Here is a 20,658-nt window from a genome sequence, read left to right as displayed (position 1 = left end):
ACATAGCAGGAGCTCAGTAAACATTTATTGCACTGACTAGAACACAGGCGCCCTGGGTGTCCTCTGTAGTGATTACGATATCTCACTGAGTATTAGAGGTCTGAATCCTAGAGATTTGACATGTAACCTGGAAAACTGGCACTTTAGAAAAATAAAGCTGTTTGCTAACAGGGCAAATTTCTGTAGCAGATGATAGATGTTACCTGACCCGGCTGGATCCTACTGAATAGCAAAAGTCTCACTCCGGAATGAACTCCTCTTTATAACATCGTGAGGAATGCTTTACGCTGAAACGTGGACCACATTCTTCATTTGACAAATACTTATTGAGCTCCTACCCCTTGTCAGGCAATTAGCTATAGGGGGAGCAAAACAGATGAGACAAACCCCTGAAGTTTACACTTAATTAAACTTGGCCTTTGGCTGTTTGGAATTTACCAGATTCTCCATGAATTTCTATGAACTTGGCAGTGCCACTCGGCCAATCTGCAATTCCAAGCTACTTCTTCGGACTGGGTCCTCAAGTGACCCCCGACAATTTGATTCAGGAATGCATGGACGGCAGGGCGGTGGAGTCCAAAGACAACTGTACAATCTGGAGCTGGTGCCAACTCCGCCGTTAACCGGGACTGGCGGCACATGGCTTCGGACCACGCTGCAGACACAAGGCCAGCAGAGCAGGCAGCTCAGCTGCGGGAGGGAAGCCGCCGGAGTGGAGGAAGGTGGTCGCGGCAGGCAGGGGGCGCCGGCTGCCCCTCAACTTCCGCTCACGGCTGTCGCCACGCTCGAGTGCGGGCCCTGCCCTGTCACGCGTCCAGCTTTCAAGAAAAGCTTGAAGTCCTGATTTTCATATGAAATTTCCCAACCTTTAAATGTTGGCAATGATTTAAATTTGTTCTTCAAAACACTGTGCAAACCAGACAAAACACATCTGCAGGCTGGGTGTGTGCATCCCCTGTGCTCTCTAGGCCGGCTTTGTTGTCTGTGTTCACAGGGGTTCCACGCGGGGCCCTAATACCCCACTCAGCTCCAAAGCGCCGGCGCTGCAGCGACGCTGCTTGTGGGGCTGCTCTCTGTGCGTCCGGATGTGCTAGAAAACGCACAGGCCGGCCCCAGGCCCTGCCTGCACAACCTTTCCCTCCCGCACACACACAGAGTCGGCTCTCGGGGTCACGCTTTCCGTGCTGAGAATTGTTACAGCTGGCAGCTCAAGGCTGTACGCTTAAGGGATGTTGGAGAACAAGTTCCCCTTGTTTGCGGTGGACACGACCCCCTGAATGACTAGCCGAGGCGCATCCTCCCTTCTGCCTCCCGGGGCCGGTCCTGAGCGGCACGGCCAGCCCTGCCCTCCCATTCTCCCTTCCATTCTCCCTCCCACACACTCGCTGGGCAAGAGAGAGGGACTTCCAATTTCTGCACGTGTCCTTGTCAGACGGTTGTGTCTTGCATCTAGACTGGCAACGCCCCACACCCTTGGGACTGGCCAACTCCTCTGGCTGCTCATCGCCGTCGCTGCGAAACCCGTTCTGAAAGACGACCCAGAACAACACCTAGTGGGTGCTGAGGGCAGAGTCACCACCATTGCATGCCACTTTTTTCTTCTAAAGACACCTGACCATCTTAGAACACGTTTCTCTCCCTGGACCCACCAACAGCAAGCCTGGGACGTTAGGCACGTGTTTCCTAAGACTTGATTTCATTTTGAAACGATTTTTAAGAAAGAAAAAGCAAGGCAGTCCACCCACAGTCAGAAAGCTATTTTAAGTCTCAGGGCGGAATGTGCCAGGGTTGACATCCTGGATTTCCTAGGCACTGGGGCACGTGCTAACTGGCGGGGAGGGGTGAAGCTGATAGGACTGCAGAGCTCCCGAAGCTCAGAACTCTGGTGTCCTCTGTTCTCGTCCTCTTGTCCCAGTGCCTGGCCCGTGGTCTTCTAGAACTTGCAACCGAGAAGACCCCTTAACTAAGGAACCCCTTCCTGCTTTCACATGGAAGACAGGCTATTTCCTTGCCTCTGAGGGATGAGGGGAACATGTAGGGCTCCCCTGTAACTCTGATGGAGGAGGCCTCACGTGATCCGACTGGTGTGTTTGGAGGGAAGAATCTGGTCACGTGCAGCCTGGCTGTGTGTGTGTGTGTGTGTGTGTGCGTGTGTGTGTGTGTGTGTCCAGTCTGCCTGCCTGCAAAGAGGACTTCTCTGCCCCTTTAAGCCATGCATGTTACAGGGCCCGGGCTGTCTGGGAGAGCTGTGAGGTTCAGGGCTCCCTGTGAGGGGGCACATTTGTTTAATCCTGTGGTTCGGTTTTAGAATGTCCACTCACTCACAGATCTGGGCCACATTCCCTGGTAGCGGCTTTATCAGCAATAAAGCTTTCGGGTTTTCAGAACGGGGATGGGGAGAGGAGCAATTTTATTGGGCGCCTTCAGGCTGCAGCACGTGCCTCTAATCTCTCTCCCCCAGGCTGTTCCACGCAAGTTGAAAAGAATGATCATCCCTCAAGTGTCATTTCAGTGCCATAAATTTCCTGCTCCTGTTCTCTTTATGCCTCCTGAAACAAATGAAAATGTCCTTTTATTAAAGACTTCAAGGTGCTCTCAGACAGCAAGGTTTTTTATCTGAATGCTTTTCATCCCCCCAATATCTGAGTGAGAGCCTGGGCTCTGTTCTCTCCACGAACGCCTCGCACCCTTCCCTCCCACTTCCCCACCGCCCCTGAAAACACCTCCATCCTCTCTTTGCTTCTGTCACTTTCTCCGTCAGGGACACCCATCTTCAGCAACTGTATCTTTCCCTTCTTTTAAAACACTACTCAGGACTCAAGCTTCCCCTGAATAACGAATTGGACGAACGAATCCGTTCTCTCTAAATACTGTACCAACTCTCAAAACATTTGAGCTGAGACTTACTTGGTCCAAATATTTATGTGATGGCTAGTTACATCAAAGAGAACTTTTCATTAGTAAAAGTGTTTTAATTTAAGGCAGGAACTTGGTTATGGCAACTTGAAGACATTTGTCCTCATTCCCTGGTATCTACATTTTTCTCCCATCAGTGTTATTGAATGGACCAGGATGTTTTCTTTTGCGAAAGCACTAGGAGTTCTTAGCAAATAGTAGCAACCAAGATGTTGCAATGGGTGACTCACTGAACATTTCTCCCAGAGACCTTTCACAGAACATTCTATGTATTAAAATGGAATCCAGGGGGGCTTCGCTGGTGGCGCGGTGGTTGAGAGTCTGCCTGCCAATGCAGGGGACACGGGTTTGAGCCCTGGTCTGGGAGGATCCCACATGCCGCGGAGCGGCTGGGCCCGTGGGCCACAATTACTGAGCCTCCGCGTCTGGAGCCTGTGCTCCGCAACAAGAGAGGCCGCGACAGTGAGAGGCCCGCGCACCGTGATGAAGAGTGGCCCCCGCTTGCCGCGGCTGGAGAAAGCCCTCGCACAGAAACGGAGACCCAACGCAGCCATAAATAAATAAATTAATTAATTAATTAAAAATTAAAAAAAAAAAAGATGAAACCAGTGAAAATAATTTAAAAAAAAAAAAGGAATCCAGGTCTTTAGGTTGTAATTACTCTTTTTTATTCCCATTTTCCATTTCCTCATCATCCTTATGTGTTTAATGCATATCTCTTTGTTTATATGTGTTTTCTGCACAATGTATATTGTTCTGTGTACACATACTTTTAATTTATATAAATGATATAAAGTTGTGTATCTCCTTCTGCTTCACTTTTCCCCACTCAGCACTGCTTTTATTACCCACCCAGCTTGCTGCGGGTTCATCTAAACCCTCCTTGCACCTGCATAACCCTTTGTGTTTGTATCCAACACATGTCACCTGTCCCCCCTCCCAGATTGGACATTCAAGTTACCTCCACAGAGGCCACAAATATTGCATACAGATCCCTATGGACCTGAGAATTTCACTGGGACATACGTCTAAGAGGACTTGTTGGATCCCAGGAAGATGGTCTTATAACTTATCACCCAGACAAGGACAGTCTAGAAGGGTGAAAGGGAGCCCTGTTAATAATCACATGGGGCAAGAAGCAAAAACCGTGACTATCTCAGGCAAACCGAGATGCGTGCTCACTCTAGTCAAAAGGTCTGAGTACGTGTAAATGGGACAAGGGCCCCCCAGAATGATTCCCACACCTACACTCCCCCAGCAGGGCACGGGGGTTCACATCTCCACACCCCAATACACTTATTTGGTGCCATGACAGTAACTATAAAATGCCCTCAGTACTGTTGAAATCTGCATTCCTCTGATCACTAACAGGTTTGACGTCTCTATGTGTTTGCTGGCCTTTCGGATTTCCTTATTTGGAAACTGCTCCTTTCCTTTGCCTATTTTTGTTGGGGTTTTCTTGTTTGCGAGAGTTTCCTGTGTTTTCTGGTTACTAATCCCCTATCAGTTTTAGACATTGCGAATATGTTCTCCATCAGCTGAATTAATTTTGTCCATGGTGTTCTTTCTAATCAAACGCATCAGTTTTCTTGCCTTTATAGTTTTGTGTTCTTAACATTCAGTTTTAGAAGCAATTCCCCCAATTTCAGAAAAACATTCTCCTTCATTTTCTTCCATTAGCTTTTCAGTTTTACCTTCCATATGGAGGTCTTTAATCTCCCTGGAAGTATAGTCCACACTTTCGTGGAATTAATAGGGATGCAGTTTTATTTTTCTCCATACAGAGAAGCAGTTTTCCCAGCTCATTCAGTTCACCATCCTTCCTTTTCCCTTGATTTGTGGTGTCAGCTTTATCGTGTGTGAAGTTCCCCTGTGTTCCTGGGTCTACAGGTTCTCTGTTCTGCTCCATCAGTCTGTGCGTGCTTCATCCTACTACAGGATGGCTTTGTAGTAAGTGTATCTTAATAGCTGATAGGGCAAATTTCCCCTCATTATCAACAAAGATCTTCATGAGATCCCATTATAAACAAATGAATCTCATAAAGATCTCTGCTGGAATACGTCCAGAATAGGCGGAGCTGCTCTATTTAGATATTTTATCTTAACCTTGGTCTCTTACTATCATGGTCTTCGTTTGATCATTAAATATGAAGGATTCTTTACAAATTTTAAGTTTTTGTTATAGAATTCAGAGTGGTATTTCATTTCTACTCAGTTACAATTGTTGTGAACGTTTTTAGCACAAACCTCTAAAAAAGTGACTGTAGCTGTGTCACCTGAGAAGGGCACCTTGGCTGCTAAGGGACCAGGACTGTGCCTGGCTTGCCCATCGTGTGGATAAATGGGAGAGCAGCCCAGCCTTCTGCGCCCCCAGTCACTCTGGGAGTGGTACGAGAATCCTTGCTCCCCCTCCAAGACCTCTGCCTGGCAGGCCACAGGTCAGGTTACCTCTGAGGGCGCTCAGTGCCTGCTTGGCACTCATACTGGTTATAAATGTCTGAGTCATTCTTTCCTCCTTCCCACCCACATCCTCTGGTCTAATCCCTGACAATTCCACCCTTACCCATCTCTTCTGTTCCAGCCCAACACCCACTGCTATTTTCCCAGCCCAGTTTCCAGCCTTTACAGCCCTTTGCTCCCCCAGCTAGAGCCACTTGGTCCACACTAGCCCTGTGACCCCAAGGGTCAGTGTGGACCCAACACCTTGGGATTGGGCACCACGACACGCGTCCAAGTAGTCCAGCTGGCCTTGGGCTTCTACATCTTGTTGTCATGTTGCACCCCAGATCTGGTCACTCATGTAACTGATCTTATTTTCTCAACCATCTTTTTTTAAATTCCTTGATAATAATCCATTTTATTAATATGCAAGGGAATGATAGAATTACCAAAAAAATTCTTTTTTTTTTTTCAACTTTCTTTAATGGCTAGCTGGGCGGAGGACAGCTGGGTTCCCATCTCTGCCTTTGCATTCAGTCGAATAGATTCAATAGAATAAAGTTTGCACGTGCTTTTTCATCATTTGACAATCATTTCAGGAGCCCCATCCAATCCGTTTCAACATTACATGTCAGGTTGCCTCTGGAAAAGTCCTCTGTATGCTCATGCAAGAATGAGAGTGTAGAAGCCAAATTGGACCTTATTGTTACTATGAAAATAGTTTTGGCTTCACAGACCCACTGAAACGGTCATGGAGACCTCTATGGGTCCCGGCACCCCACTTTGAGAACTGTTGCATGCAATCATATGAAAGTCCTGATATTCTATTGTTTCCATGTTTACTTAGTAAGTGCCAGTCCTATGCAAGGCACTAGACTGGTCCTGATTATTGGAGCCTTGTTTTATTTCCTGAGCCTGTGTGCCTGCCAGGTAACCCCCTTCTCAAGGTGTTCCAGACCCTTTGAGAACCTGGATGATGCCTTATTCGTTTGATTCCACTTCCAAGGAATTAGAATTTGGGGTGAGGGTCCTACCACCTGTCGACCCATTTCCTGGATGCAGACCACCACAAACGTTACAAATCACCTGTTCCTGTTACTCTGAGAGGTGGATGCCATGGGGAAGAATTTGAGGCTCAGAGGCCAGAAGGCAGCAGAGCCAGGACTGAAGCCAGACTGTTGAACAGCAAAGCCCTCGCTCTCCCCTCTACATCACAGACCCCTGGCCCCCAGTCCCCACCTCAACCCCCTGTCCTGCTGCCATCTGTATCTGAAGCGGGACAAGGCCACACAGAGGTGCTCAGTGCCTCTCTTCCGGACAATCACTATAATCCTCACATTGTTTCCCCTTTATCTGTCCATTTACAAAACAAATACTCAGGGCTTCCCTGGTGGTGCGGTGGTTGAGAATCCCCCTGCCAATGCAGGGGACACGGGTTCGAGCCCTGGTCCGGGAAGATCCCACATGCCGCAGAGCAACTAGGCCCGTGAGCCACAACTACTGAGCCTGCGTGTCTGGAGCCGGTGCTCTGCAACAGGAGAGGCCACGATAGTGAGAGGCCCACGCGCCGTGATGAAGAGTGGCCCCCGCTTGCCGCAACTAGAGAAAGCCCTCGCACAGAAACGAAGACCCAACACAGCCAAAAATAAATAAATAGAAACAAAAACAAATATTCATCAAGCAGCCCATTCCTGTCAGACACAGCTTCCACAAGATCTATTTTTCAGTTCAGCATTGACAGAGCAGCCAGAGCTACAGCTTGGACCGTGTCCTGCTCCAGCTCACAAACCTTTGGGGCTCACTCAGGGCAGAGCCTGCTGGAGCGGCCAGGAAGCGCTGGCACCTGGAACCAGGCCATCCACGGGGCCAGAGGGGCACAGCCAGGCGGGCTGGTGCCCCGGAGGCTCAGGGGGGGTGATTGCAGTGGGAGGATGCAGGTCCAGGATGGAGCCAACCAGACTGAGGGAAGGCCCAGGGCCCGTTTGCCAGGTCAGAGGAAGGACTTGAGTCCCTGTGAGGGGACCGGCAAATGAATGGAGGGCCCTGCCCCAGAACACCCAGCTGCTAGACAGAGCGACAAGATGGAGACTGGGGACCAGGGCAGTGCCGTTATAAAAACAGGCAGAAAGGGGGGTGGACCAAGGCTAGCTTGGTGTCATGTCCAGCAGAGGAACGCGTGCTTCACGCAAAGATGGGTCCTGGGCCCAGAGGGGACAACCTGGGCCCCTCACTGAGGAGGGCTGCTGGGCAGTGCTGGGGGGCAGACACAGCCTGACCACTGCTCCCCCCCGGCTGCAAACCCTTTGCATCACCCCACTCGTCCCTCCCCACTCCCCCGCTTCACTCCCTCTCACAGGCCCGTCCCAGACGTGCCTTCCTCTGGGTCTGAGTGTGTACCTTTCCACTGGCCAGTGTGCTCTTCAGCCCCTCCAACCTCCACCTTCTCCTCCTGAAGACTACTTCTCCTTTAAGAGCAGGTGCAAAGACAGCAAGCTTTTCTTTTTCCTTTCCCAGGCCTTCCCAGTCAGTTTTCCTATAGAACAGACAAATTCCTATAATACTTGCTATATACCCCTATGAAAACACTCCTCATTTTGCCGGGTATATTGGTTTCCTGGGGCTGCCATAACAAAGTGTCACAAACTTGGTGGCTTAAAACAACAGAAATTTATGGTCTCACTGTTCTGGAGGCCAGAAGGCTGAAACCAAGGTGTCAGCAGGGCCGTGGTCCCTCAGAAACCTGTAGGATAGCATCCTACCTTGCTTCTTTCAGCTTCCAGTGGCCCCGAGCATTCTTTGGATTGTGACTGCCTCACTGTAGTCTCTGCCTCGTCAACACATGGCTGCCTTCTTTCTCTGTCTGTTTTCTTCTTGTAAGAACATCAGTCATTGCTCTGTGGGACCCAAGTGAACCTATAGGTTTGACTCCAGAGGGGGGTTGAGCGTCAATGTCCCCAGTACTTCATGGCTGCTCTTTACCGGCCACTTGCCAGATTCTGCTCCCTTAGAGCACTGTCTCCCGAAAAGGAGAGTCGCCTGGGACCCACCAGCCTGCAATGAACTGATCTGGTTGTGCTTTCCACACACACACACACACACACAGGCCTAATGATTGATTGATTGCTTAGAATGAGTTCCTCTAGGATTGCCTTTTTTTTTTTCCTCTAGATTAGTTTTTTCTTTAAATTTAACCTTCACTTTTGAGTCACTTAGTTGGCTCTTGCATCAAATGATTCTTTGGTTTTACACGTGGTCTCCCAGTGATGCCAAATGGGATCAGCACAGCCCCAGGTGCTAGTTGTTAATGCCTAGAAAGTAACACCCCTCTGCAAAGGAGAATCATTTAAGAGTTCTTTGGACTTCATCATCAAAAGTAGCCAAAGAATTCAAGTGAGAGTTTATCCCAGAAAATCTTTTGCAGTTAGTGAAATTAGGGTATAACTAAGAACATTCAGAATGCCACACACACAGTTTAGGTGATCCTGGTATAGTGGTAGGACTGCAGTGATTGTAAAATGAAAGTAATTAACAGTACATGCTCTGTTGGGGAAGGCTGAGGGGAAACAGACATTCAGCCTAGAAAAACATTTCTCAGTGGATTTCCTATGGAGTCAGTGTGTCTTGGGTTTAACTTTGAAATAAATTAAAAAATTGAAAAATTGAAAAAAAAAAAGAACATCAGTCATATTGGATTAAGGGTTCACTCTACTTCAACCTGACCTCGTCTTACCTTGATTATATCTATAATGACCTCATTTCCAAATAAGGTTATAATCTGAGGTACTGGGGATGAGGACTTCAACATATCTCCTGGGGGAAAACAATTCAACCCATCGCACCTGGTATGGTAGCTAAATGTACACAGGCCAGTATTCTTTACAATACCCCGAGCGCCTTGCCCACAGCTGGGTGGTTTTGGAGTGACACAGACCTGGGCTTGCCACCCACCCTCTGGTGTAAGCTGAGCAGCATCCTTAAGCTACCTGTCTTCTCTCACCTGTAAAATAACCGTAATACCTAGAGTTATCGTGATATTTATTAGAGTCAGTTCACATATATAGTGAGTACCCAGGAAATTGTCATTATTATTATTAATTTTGTGTGTTGAACAGAGCAGATGATCAATTAATAAATGTTAGTCACCATTTCCTCTAATAAATATTTACTAAAGTGGCAGGACTGCAGACCTGCTGATTTTTTCCAGAGGGCAGGAGAAGCGGTGGCCAACAAGCCCTGGAGACTATTCCGTCTCCTGGCATCATGGGAACTGCTGAGGGGACGATGTGGTAGCTGCCCCTGCCTGCTTGGAGGGCAGGGAGATTCTGGCCCCCAGCCCCATGGCGCGGAATCCTGGCTGGCTCTGTGGGATTGTGAACGCGGAGCAGGCAGGGACTTCACACCCTGCTCTTTGTCCTCTAGGCCGTGTGTGTGTGTGTGTGTGTGTGTGTGTGTGTGTGTGTGTGTGTACTCGCATCGGGGGAGGGCCTGGGAGACAGGGGACGGGGAGCCAAGCATCTTTCTGAAAGCATATATTCAGGCTGGAATGAAAGATGGCAGCCAGAGCATAACCTCCAGCTGTGGGGACCTTCCTGATTTCTGTGAAGATGAGATTCTCCTCCAGAAAGATGGTGGGTAGTGGGCACAGCCAAGGAGAAGGGAATCAGAGACCTGCGTCGGAAATAGAAATAGACCTCGGAGTGGCTGGGGTGACCTCAGTGAACGCAGTTTTCTCTTCTATCAAGTGGGGCTGATAAAATCTGCCCTATCAAATAGGAACAGGATTCAAAGGCCAGCCATGTGTATTTATGTCCTGCTGTTGCTAGCCCTTGAAGATACATTTCCAGGGTACATCAGCATTTACAAAGCACTGCCACAGCTTTGCTTTGTTTTGATTTTCATTTTTACAACAAAAAGTGAAAAATTTATTAATTACTATAAGTAAAAAAGAGAATATGTCTAAGGCTCGGACACATTCCTCTGCCACAGGATCAAACTTAGCATCCCTTCTCCTCTCCGTATTTCATTAACACCTGAGGTTGTATGCTTCTGTTTCAAGGGGTTTCTTTTTCTTAAGAACAAACCCTGACCTGGCATATGGCTTCCTTAGACTTTAAACAAAACAAATACTTCCACCATAAAAACTAATCACCAACTCCTTGAAGTTTATGAGGAAGTTGTTTCAAGGAGATATACCAAAGTGAGTTGTAGATTTTTAGGAAAGAAGAAAATGATGGAATTTCATCCAGGCACCACACGTCTAAGAGTCAGACATCATTGCACCAGGTGACATGTGTGGTGATAAACACTGAGAGACACTGCAAAACATGGGTAGTTTTATTATTAAATTTACATCTTCCAGCATAGCTGGTGAGGGCAAGAATAAGAAACGCACAGATAACCAAGGCACAGCACAGATCGAGGGGACCTCTGTGAGAGGTACAGAATGTGATGAGGTCAAAGAATAAAGAGCTCACACCCTTTGAGGGCAATAAGAAAAGTACCTGATGTCCTTTATCCAATGTGGGAGAGATCAGGGCCGGATAAAGAGAAGGGAGAAAACTTCAGTAAGCAGGTGATCCGCGGTAGAAAATCAAGCACTAACTAGCATGGCTTGGATCCTAATTTGTATGTTGATTGCCACATTCAGTTTACATTCTGATTCTGTATTTATTTATTGTATTTGCATTTACCCAGGTAAGGCAGTCTGCAATACAGGGCATGCAATTATCTTGTCTAGTGAGCTATGCAACCGTAACAGAATGTTGTAAAAGTGCTGAATTCTAAGTTCAGAAGCCTAGATAATTATTAGCAAAAGCTGATAATTATTAGCAAAAGATAATTATTAGCAAAATCAGGAAGGTCCCCAGAGCTGGAGGTTATGCTCTGGCTGCCATCTTTTATTTCACCAGTAAACCACATGACTAATCAAAAACTACTGGAGAGCATTTAATTTGCAGTAAAAAGTACCTAAAACTTCATGTGTAGTTCGGATGGCAGCCAGAAAATGGACACTACTGTTGGCAGGTCCTCAAACCTAAAAAATGATAATACTACAGTGATATTTTAGGTAAGCATGACAACACCTTTTAGAAACTTATTTCAATATATTTTCAGCATTGAACCTTTATGTTTGTTATTTATAACTTTGTGATCTGAAATAGACTAAAAGTAACTCAAACTGTGTAAATCTTTCACTATCTGCATAATGTAATTGCTTTGAAGCTTTGAGAAAGTTGGGTTTCCCATTTGAGTTCCACAAGGTGCATTAAATGAGGGACCGTCCAGTCTGGGATCACTCTAGGAAGTGAGCTCATAAAGCTCCCCTGCAGAAAATCTCCAGGGTTCCAGGACCTCTGCTTTTAGAGACAGGACATACCACTGCAGAGAACCATGCCAGGCGTGATCCAGCCAAGTGCTCACTATAAATGGATTTTGGAAGATGTTACATTTTGATGGGATTCTGGGTTGAACAATCAAAGAGAGAAATAGGCTGGGGAGAGAACAACTTCTTTGAGACCCTTAATTGTTAGGTCTTTTTAAGACATGAGGATGGGGATTTAGCTCTGCTAAGTTCAGAGACTAGGTTTGAGTTACCTGAAGTGCTGGAAAAAATCCAGCAAGAGACTGAAAGTACCTTGAAAGTGATTCAGGCTTAAAGGAAAAGATCATAATACTTTAAAAAAAAAGACAATAGCAATAAGAAAGAACAAAAACAAACCTAGAGGTTACTAAAGTACCAGGACTTTGAGTACTGCCAATTAAAAAAAAATACACACACACACACAACTTTCCTCTTAAAGAGAATGACCTGTACAGCACATGAAAACATATGAAAATATAAAAATATAAAGCTCTCTGGTAAAGGTAAATACATAGACAAATACAAAATCATATAATACTGTAATGGTGATACATAAATCAATTTAATTCTACTGTAGAATTTAAAAATTTAATTCTACTGTAGAATTTAAAAATAAAAGCATAAGAACTAACTATAAAACTATGTTATAGATACAAAATATAAAAAGATGTAATTTATGACATCAATAAATTGGGGGAGAGACATAAAAGAGTAGAATTATTGTATGTGATTCAGATTAAGTTTTATCAGTTTAAAATAGATTGTTATAACAATAAGATGTTTTATGTAATCTCCATTAATCATGAAGAAAATATCTACAGGAGATACACAAAAGAAAATGAGAAAGGAATCAAAGCATGTCACTTGAAAAAATCAACAAAACACAAAATAAGGCATCAATAAAGGAAAAGAGGGACAAAATAACTTTAAAAACACACAGAAAACAATGAATAAAATGGCAGGAGTAAGTTCATTCCTTTCAGTAATTACTCTAAATGTAAATGGATTAAACTTCCCAATCAAAGGACACAGAGTGGCTGAATAAATTAAAACAAAACAAAACAAAACACAAGATCCAAGTTTATGCTGTCTATAAGAAACCCACTGAAGCTTTTAGGGCATACATAGGCTGAAAATGAAAGGATGGAAAAAGTATTTCAGATAAATGGTAAACAAGAGGGCAGAGGTAGAATTTAAGATAAAAATTGTCACACGATACATAGGACATTATAGAAGGATAAAAGGATCAATTCACTAGGAAGATATAAAAATTATAAACATATAAGGATCTAATATCAGAGCACCCAAATATATGAAGCAAACAGAATTTTTGACAGAACTGAAGGGAGAAATAAACAGTAACACAATAATAGTAGGAGATTTCAATATCCCACTTTCAATAAAGGGTAGAACATCCAGACATAAGATCAATAAGGAAACAGAGGACTTGAACAACATTATAGACCAACTGGATCTAACAGACAGACACAGAATACTCCATCTAACAGAAGCAGAATACACATTCTTCTCAAGTGCACAAGTAACATCCTCCACCATAGATCACATGCTAGGCCACAAAACAAGTCTTAACAAATTTAAGAAGATTCAAATCACACCAAGTATCTTCTCTGACATGAAACTAAACTAGATATCAATAGCAAAAGGAAAACTGGAAAATTCAAAAATATGTGGAAATTAAATAACACATTTTTGAACATCCAATGGTTCAATGAAGAAATCACAAGGGAAGTTAGAAAGTATCTTGAGAGAAATGAAAATGAAAATACAACATACTAAAACTTATGGGATGCAGCAAAAGCAATACTAGAGGGAAGTTTATAGTGGTAAATACCTATATTAGAAAAACAAGAAAGATCTCAAATCAACAACCTAACTTTACACCTTAAGAAACTACAGAAAGAACAAACCAAACCCAAATTTAGCAAAAGGAAGGAAATAACAAAGATTAGCAGAAATAAGCAAAACAGAGAATGGAAAAACAATAGAAAAAATTAAAACTAAGAATTGGTTTTTGAAAAGACAAACAAAATTGAAAACAGCTTAGCTAGACTAATTAAGAAAATAAAGGTAAGATTCAAATAGCAAAAATCATAAATGAAAGAGGAGACATTATAACTGAAGCCACAAAAAGAAAAAGGATCATAACAGACTATTATGAACAATTATATGCCAACAAATTAGATAAGCTAGAATAAGTAAATACATTCCTAGAAACAAACAATAAGACTGAATCATGAAGAAATTAAAAATATGAACAGATCTGTGACTAATAAAGAGGTGAATCAGTAATCAAAACACTTCCAACAAAGAAAAGTCCAGGGGACTTCCCTGCTGGTGCAGTGGTTAAGAATCCGCCTGCGAATGCAGGGGGCACAGGTTTGATCCCTGGTCCAGGAAGATCCCACATGCTGCAGAGCAACTAAGCCCATGTGTCACAACTACTGAGCCTGCGCTCTAGAGCCTGCAAGCCAGAACTACTGAGCCCGCACTCCACAACTACTGAAGCCCGCGCACCTAGAGCTCATGCTCTGCAACAAAGAGAAGCCACCACAATGAGAAGCCCGCACACCACAATGAAGAGTAGCCCCTCCTCACCACAACTAGAGAAAGCCCACGTGCAGCAGTGAAGACCCAACGCAGCCAAAAATAAATAAAATAAAATAAATTTATAAAAAAAAAAAAAGGAAAGTCCAGGAGCAGATGGCTTCACTGAAGAATCCTACCAAACATTTAAAGAAGAATTAACAATAATCTTTTTCAAACGCTTCCAAAAAATTAAAGAGGAGGGAACACTTTCAACCTGACTTTATGAGGGCAGCATTACCCTGAAATCCAAAACCCAACAAAGATACTTCAAGTAAAGAAAACTGCAGACCCATATCCTTGATGAATATTGTTGCAAAAATACTCAACAAAATACTATCAACCAAATCCAACAGCACATTAAAAGGATTGTACATCATGACCAAGTGAGATTTATTCCTGGAATGCAAGAATGGTTCAACATAACAAAATCAATTAATGTAATACATCACATTAATAGAATGAAGAAAAAAACATACGTGATAATCTCAATTGATGCAGAAAAAGCATTTGACAAAATTCAACATCCTTTCATGATAAAAATACTCAACAAACTACAAATAGAAGGAAATCACCTCACCATAATAAAGGCCATATATGAAAAGTTCACAACAAACAATATATACAACAGTGAAAAACTGAAAGCTTTCCACTAAGATCAGGAACAGGGCAAGGATGACCACTCTTGCCACTTGTATTCAACACAGTACTGGAAGTTCTAATCAGAGCAGTTTGGCAAGAAAAAGAAATAAAAGTCATGCAAATCAAAAATGAAGAAGTAAAATTATCTCTGTTTGCAGATGACATAATCTTATATATAGAAAACCCTAAAGATTCCCTTCCCCAAAACTGTTAGAACTAATTTAAAAATTCAACAAAGTTGCAAGATATAAAATCAACACACAAAAATCAGTTTCATTCCTATACCAACTATGAACAACCTGAAAAAGGAAGTTAAGAAAACAATTCCATTTACAATAGTATCAAAAAGAATAAAATACTTAGGAATAAACTTAACCAAGGAAGTGAAAGACTTGTACACTTAACACTACAAAAGATTGTTAAAAAAAAATTTAAAGAAGACACAAATAAATGAAAAGACATTCTGTGTTAATGGATTGGAAGAATTAATGTTGTGAAAATGTCCATTCTACCCAAAGTGATCTACAGATTCAATGCAATCCCTATCAAAATACTAATGGCATTTTTTGCAGAAATAGAAAACAATCCTAAAATTCATATGGAATCTCAAAGGACCCTGAATAATGAAAACAACCTTGAGAAAGAAAAACAAAGCTGGAGGCCTCACACTTCCTAATTTCAAAGTGTATTACAAAGCTACAGTAATCAAAACAGTGAGGCACGGGCATAAAGACAGACACATAGACCAATGGTACGTAATACAGAGCCTAGGAATAAACCTTTGTGTAGATGGTCAAATGATCTTCTACAAGGTGCCAAAGCTACACAGTGGGAAAAGCATAGTCTCTTCAACAAATGGTGTTGGGAAAACTGGATAACCACATGCAAAAGAATGAAGTTATACCCTACCTTACACCATATACAAAAAATAACCTATTAAAGACCTAAATGTAAGACCTAAAACTATAAAACTCTTAGAAGAAAACATAAGGGGAATGCCTCATGACATTGGATTTGGCAATGATTTCTCAAATATGATACCAAAAGCACAAGCAACAAAAGCAAAAATAGACAAATAAGACTATATCAAACTTTAAAACTTCTTCACAGCAAAGAACAATGAACAGAGTGAAAAGGCAACCTATGGAATAGAAGAAAACGTTTGCAAACCACACATCTGATAGGGAGTTAATATCCAGAATCTGTAAGGAACTCCTATAACTCATCAACAGACAAACAACCTGATTTTTAAAATGGGCAAAGAACCTGAATAGACATTTCTCCAAAGAAGACATACAAATGGCCAACAAGCATATGAAAAGACGCTCAACATCACTAACCATCAGGGAAATGCAAATCAAAACCAAAATTAGATATCTCACACCCATTAGAATGGCTTCTATCAAAAAACAAAACGAGGGGCTTCCCTGGTGGCGCAGTGGTTGAGAATCTGCCTGCCAATGCAGGGAACATGGGTTCGAGCCATGGTCTGGGAAGATCCCACATGCCGCGGAGCAACTAAGCCCGTGCGCCACAACTACTGAGCCTGCACGTCTGGAGCCTGTGCTCCGCAACAAGAGAGGCTGCGATAGTGAGAGACCCGTGTGCCGTGAAGAAGAGTGGCCCCCGCTTGCCGCAACTAGAGAAAGCCCTCGCACAGAAACGAAGACCCAACACAGCCAAAAAAAATAAATAAATAAAAATTAAAAAAATAAAAGTTTATTAAAAAAAAACAGAAAAAGAAAACAATAGGTGTTGGTGAAGATGTGGAGAAATTGGAAAGCTTGTGCACTGTTGGTGGGAATATAAAATAATGCAGCTGCTATGGAAAACAGTATAGTGGTTCCTCAAAAAATCAAAAACATAATTTACTGTATGATCTAGCAATCCCACTTCAGTGTATATATCTAAAAAAATTGAAAACAGAATCTTGATGAGATATTTGCACACTGACGTTCATTGCAGCATTATTCACAATAGCCAAGAGGTGGAAGCAAGCTAACTGTCCATCAGCAGATGTGTGGATAAAGAAAATGTGGTATATACATACAATGAATTATCAAATATCATTCAACCTTTAAAAAAAAAAGGGAAATCCTGTCATATGCTACAACATGGAAGAACCTTGAAGACTTTATATGCTGAGTGAAATAAGCCAGTCACAAAAAGACAAATACAGATAAGTGATTCCACTTATCTAAGGTATCTAAAGTGGTCAAACTCAGAAACAGAAAGTAGAATGGTGGCTGCCGGGGGCTGCGGGGGAGGGGGAAAAGGGTAGTTGTTCTTCAAGGTACAGAGTTTCAGTTTTGCAAGATGAAAAGTTGTAAAGATCTGTTGCATAATAATGTACATACAGTTAACAATACTGCATTATATTCTTAAAAATGGTTGAGATGGTAAGTTTTACGTAATGTGCTTTTTACCGCAATTTTAAAAACCTCAAAAAATAAAATAAATAATTTGTAAAGTTATTCCCTAATATATTTCTTGTCCTTGTCTATTTTTGTTCTGTCATTAAGTGCAAATATGGGTATTTAATTCTGTCCTCTGTTTGGGGAATATTAAGTGTACACAACCTATAAAGGAATCATATGACTTATAAACGTTAGATAATTTCAGACTACACTTAAGATGCTCAGACTTGCCTTAAAGAGAACCAGAAAGTGGTATGAATTGAAAATAAGTAAACCTTTTAATAGCACTCATCTCACTGCTATTTGTCGTAATAATTTAAATACTTCTCACTGGTATCAATTGCTATTCATTCATTCAAAAATCATTTGATGAGTACCAGCTAAATGTTAGGCATTGTCCAAAGTAGAGAGTAAAGGGGAAAATGTGGCCATAATCAAATAATCATGTTCCCTTCTTTTAAGGAGTTTACAATCTAATAGGGAATAGAGAAAAAAATGATAAAACAGTACAATTAGAGGTCTTGGATACACAAAGTGCTATTTGAGCCAATCACAGACATTTCTTGATTTTAGCTACCCAACATTCTTTCCCCCTTCTTCCAGTAACAGAATCAATACTTGCCTTGGACAGCTGTTCACTCCCTCTTCTTGGTCCATGTGGTTTGGTGAGCTGACTCAAACCTTAGCTCCAAGTTTGGGCATGTGACACAAACATGGCCAATAAGAAGGTGAGAGTCCCCTGTCCACAGTGATTAGCTTCATGTGATCCTTAATTCCTCCAATGGGACTCAATTCTGGGTTATGTTATTTTATTTTATATTTTTAACTCTTGGGAGACTTAGAAATGGACTTCCTACTATTAGGATGTGACATTGGCACAGCCGAATATTAAGTAAAAACGGAAGAAACCACAACCAAGAGAAGAAAGAAAGGTTGGGTCTGGATGACATTGTTTGAGCTCCTGGGACCAACTCTGCCAATCCCCCTGAATCTTTCAGTTAAGTGAACTAAGAAATTCCCTTTTCTCTCTTATGCCTTTTTGAGTTGGGTTTTCTGTCAATCACCACCAAAAATCTGGAGCAGTACCTTTAAAATTCAACTAATTATAGATCACTGTGACTGATATTAACCTGAATGTAAATTTGGATTATCATGCAACCATTGAAACATCATCAGGACATACAGAGCATTCTGTAGCTCTCTTTTAAAAATTCTAAACTGTGTTATGTAAGTAATACATCTGATAGGTTCTATGAAAGAACATTTAGAATGCATATCAGTGCTTTTATTGAAAGAAAAGCCCTTAGAAAAATAAATTATTAATTTTAAAAGAATCCTATTTTGCCAATATTCCTTCCATTGCTAGGGTATCTGAAGGATAAAAGCCAGCCCATCCTTTAAAAAATATTCTAGACCTTGAATTTACTAAGCAACAATAAAAATAAACCTAAATTTGCGTGGTACTTTGAACTTCTTTACATACTTCACACATATTATTTAAATGTATGTATAGTCCAAAGCCTAAGATCACCTGTGATGTCCTTTGGTTTTCATCATGATTATTTTTTTTTCTCTTAGCAAATAAGCTTCCTAATTTATAACTGGGCTCAGATTTCAATTAGTTTGAATTCTCTGAGCAATGACTGAGCAGTAGGAGAAACTTTTAAAAAAGGGTACAAGTCATTGAGTGTTGATTATATATTATCTAGAATTTCCAGGAATTTTCTGGAATATTATGCAGAATAATCTCAAAGTGCTTTGCTGACATTTACAGCAAGATTCTCATCTCACACACTTGTGAGAACAGACCTTAATTCCTAACCTCTTCATATGTGGAAAGTTGTGCAAAGACAGCTTTAAGAATTAAACATGACAAAAGTGCTATAAGTATCTACAAGTATACATTCAGGTTTATAACACATGAATCATATTAAACCTTGAGCTACAGTTAGATATCTGAAAAATAACGTGAGAGTTGGGCCTGAGTCATTTTCATCTGCAGATGGCAAAGCTGAACTCTAGGGTCCAGGTCAAGGTTGTCAGGCCCCAGGGCCCTCTTCTCGCAACACAAATGACTATTCCCTGCACCTTGTGGAAATGGAAGAGCAAGAACTAGATTCCCTGTAAGACCTTCTTCCTTCCTGGTGAAGTGCGGCCAGTGAATTTTGATTCAGGGGCTAAATTTTTTTCAATAACCCTCCCACACATTCTATTAATAATCAAGTCCATCTTCAAATCTGGAGGAATACCTTGCTGTGTAATATAAATGAGCATCTCACTTGGCTGAGAGTAACAGAACACTGCACAGACTGGCTTAGCACATCAGGTTTCTTTTGGTTTCTTTTCCCACACACAAGAAGCCTGTGGATTGGTGGTTCTGGTGGGTCAGGGCGGCCATCAGGATCCTGGGCTGCTTCTAGCCTTTGGTTTAGCAATCCTTTGCATGTGACGTTTGTCCCTCATGCTCCTTGCCAGTTGGTTGCAAGATAAATGCTCCACCTCTAGCAACCTATCTGTGTTCAGGACAGAAAGTGAGGAAGGGCAAAGGATAAGAGGCACATGCCATCTGAGTGTGTCCCTTTTAAAAGAGTCCACCCAGAAGCTCCACCTAGAAAATTCTGTTCCCTCCCTTTGTCCTGAATATCTTCTAATTTCCTACCCTTCTCTGCACATACATACCAGCTGTTGGAAGGTATAAATTAGTAGAAAATAAATATTTTAAGTCTCTCCAGGTTGACAAATTCCTATTGGAACTCGTCTCATAACTAATGAATCATTGAGTAACTCACAAGATAAGACATGTTTTCTGTCATTTGAAATGAACTTAGAATGTGTTGTTCTTGGTTTGATTAAAAAAGAAAAGTTTTCTGCACTTGGATCTTGAGCGTATTCCTGTCTCATTGCCTTTGTGTCTGCTCTATCGCCTGCATGGGACGCTCTTCCCCTGATGTTTAATGGCTCGCACTTCTTTCAGGTCTTCAGTTAAAAGTCAAATCCTCAGAGAGCCCTCCTTGTTCACCCTATTTATTTATGTATTTATTTTTGGGATAGATACTATGTTATCCTCTTAATTTTTTAATCTTTTCATTTTTCATATTAATTAATTAATTAATTAATTAATTTTACAGTAGGTCCTTATTTAGTTATCTATTTTAAATATAGCAGTGGGTACATGTCAATCCCAAACTCCCAATCTACCCCACCTCCCACCCTTCCCCCCCAGGTAACCATAAATTCATTCTCTAAATCTGTGAGTCTGTTTCTGTTTTGTAAATAAGT

At 42.2% G+C, this 20,658-nt stretch overlaps 1 long non-coding RNA gene across 1 annotated transcript in view; it reads right to left on the bottom strand.

Annotated features, from left to right (window-relative positions):
* LOC132375804 (uncharacterized) overlaps positions 1–20,658 on the bottom strand; it is a 45,139-nt gene that overhangs the window by 473 nt on the left and 24,008 nt on the right. The window lies entirely within an intron of this gene.

Source organism: Balaenoptera ricei, chromosome 12 (assembly GCF_028023285.1).
Source record: "Balaenoptera ricei isolate mBalRic1 chromosome 12, mBalRic1.hap2, whole genome shotgun sequence".
Classification (NCBI taxonomy): Eukaryota; Metazoa; Chordata; class Mammalia; order Artiodactyla; family Balaenopteridae; genus Balaenoptera; species Balaenoptera ricei.
Note: the sequence above shows the minus strand (reverse complement) of the source record. Positions and strands in the feature narration are given on the sequence as shown.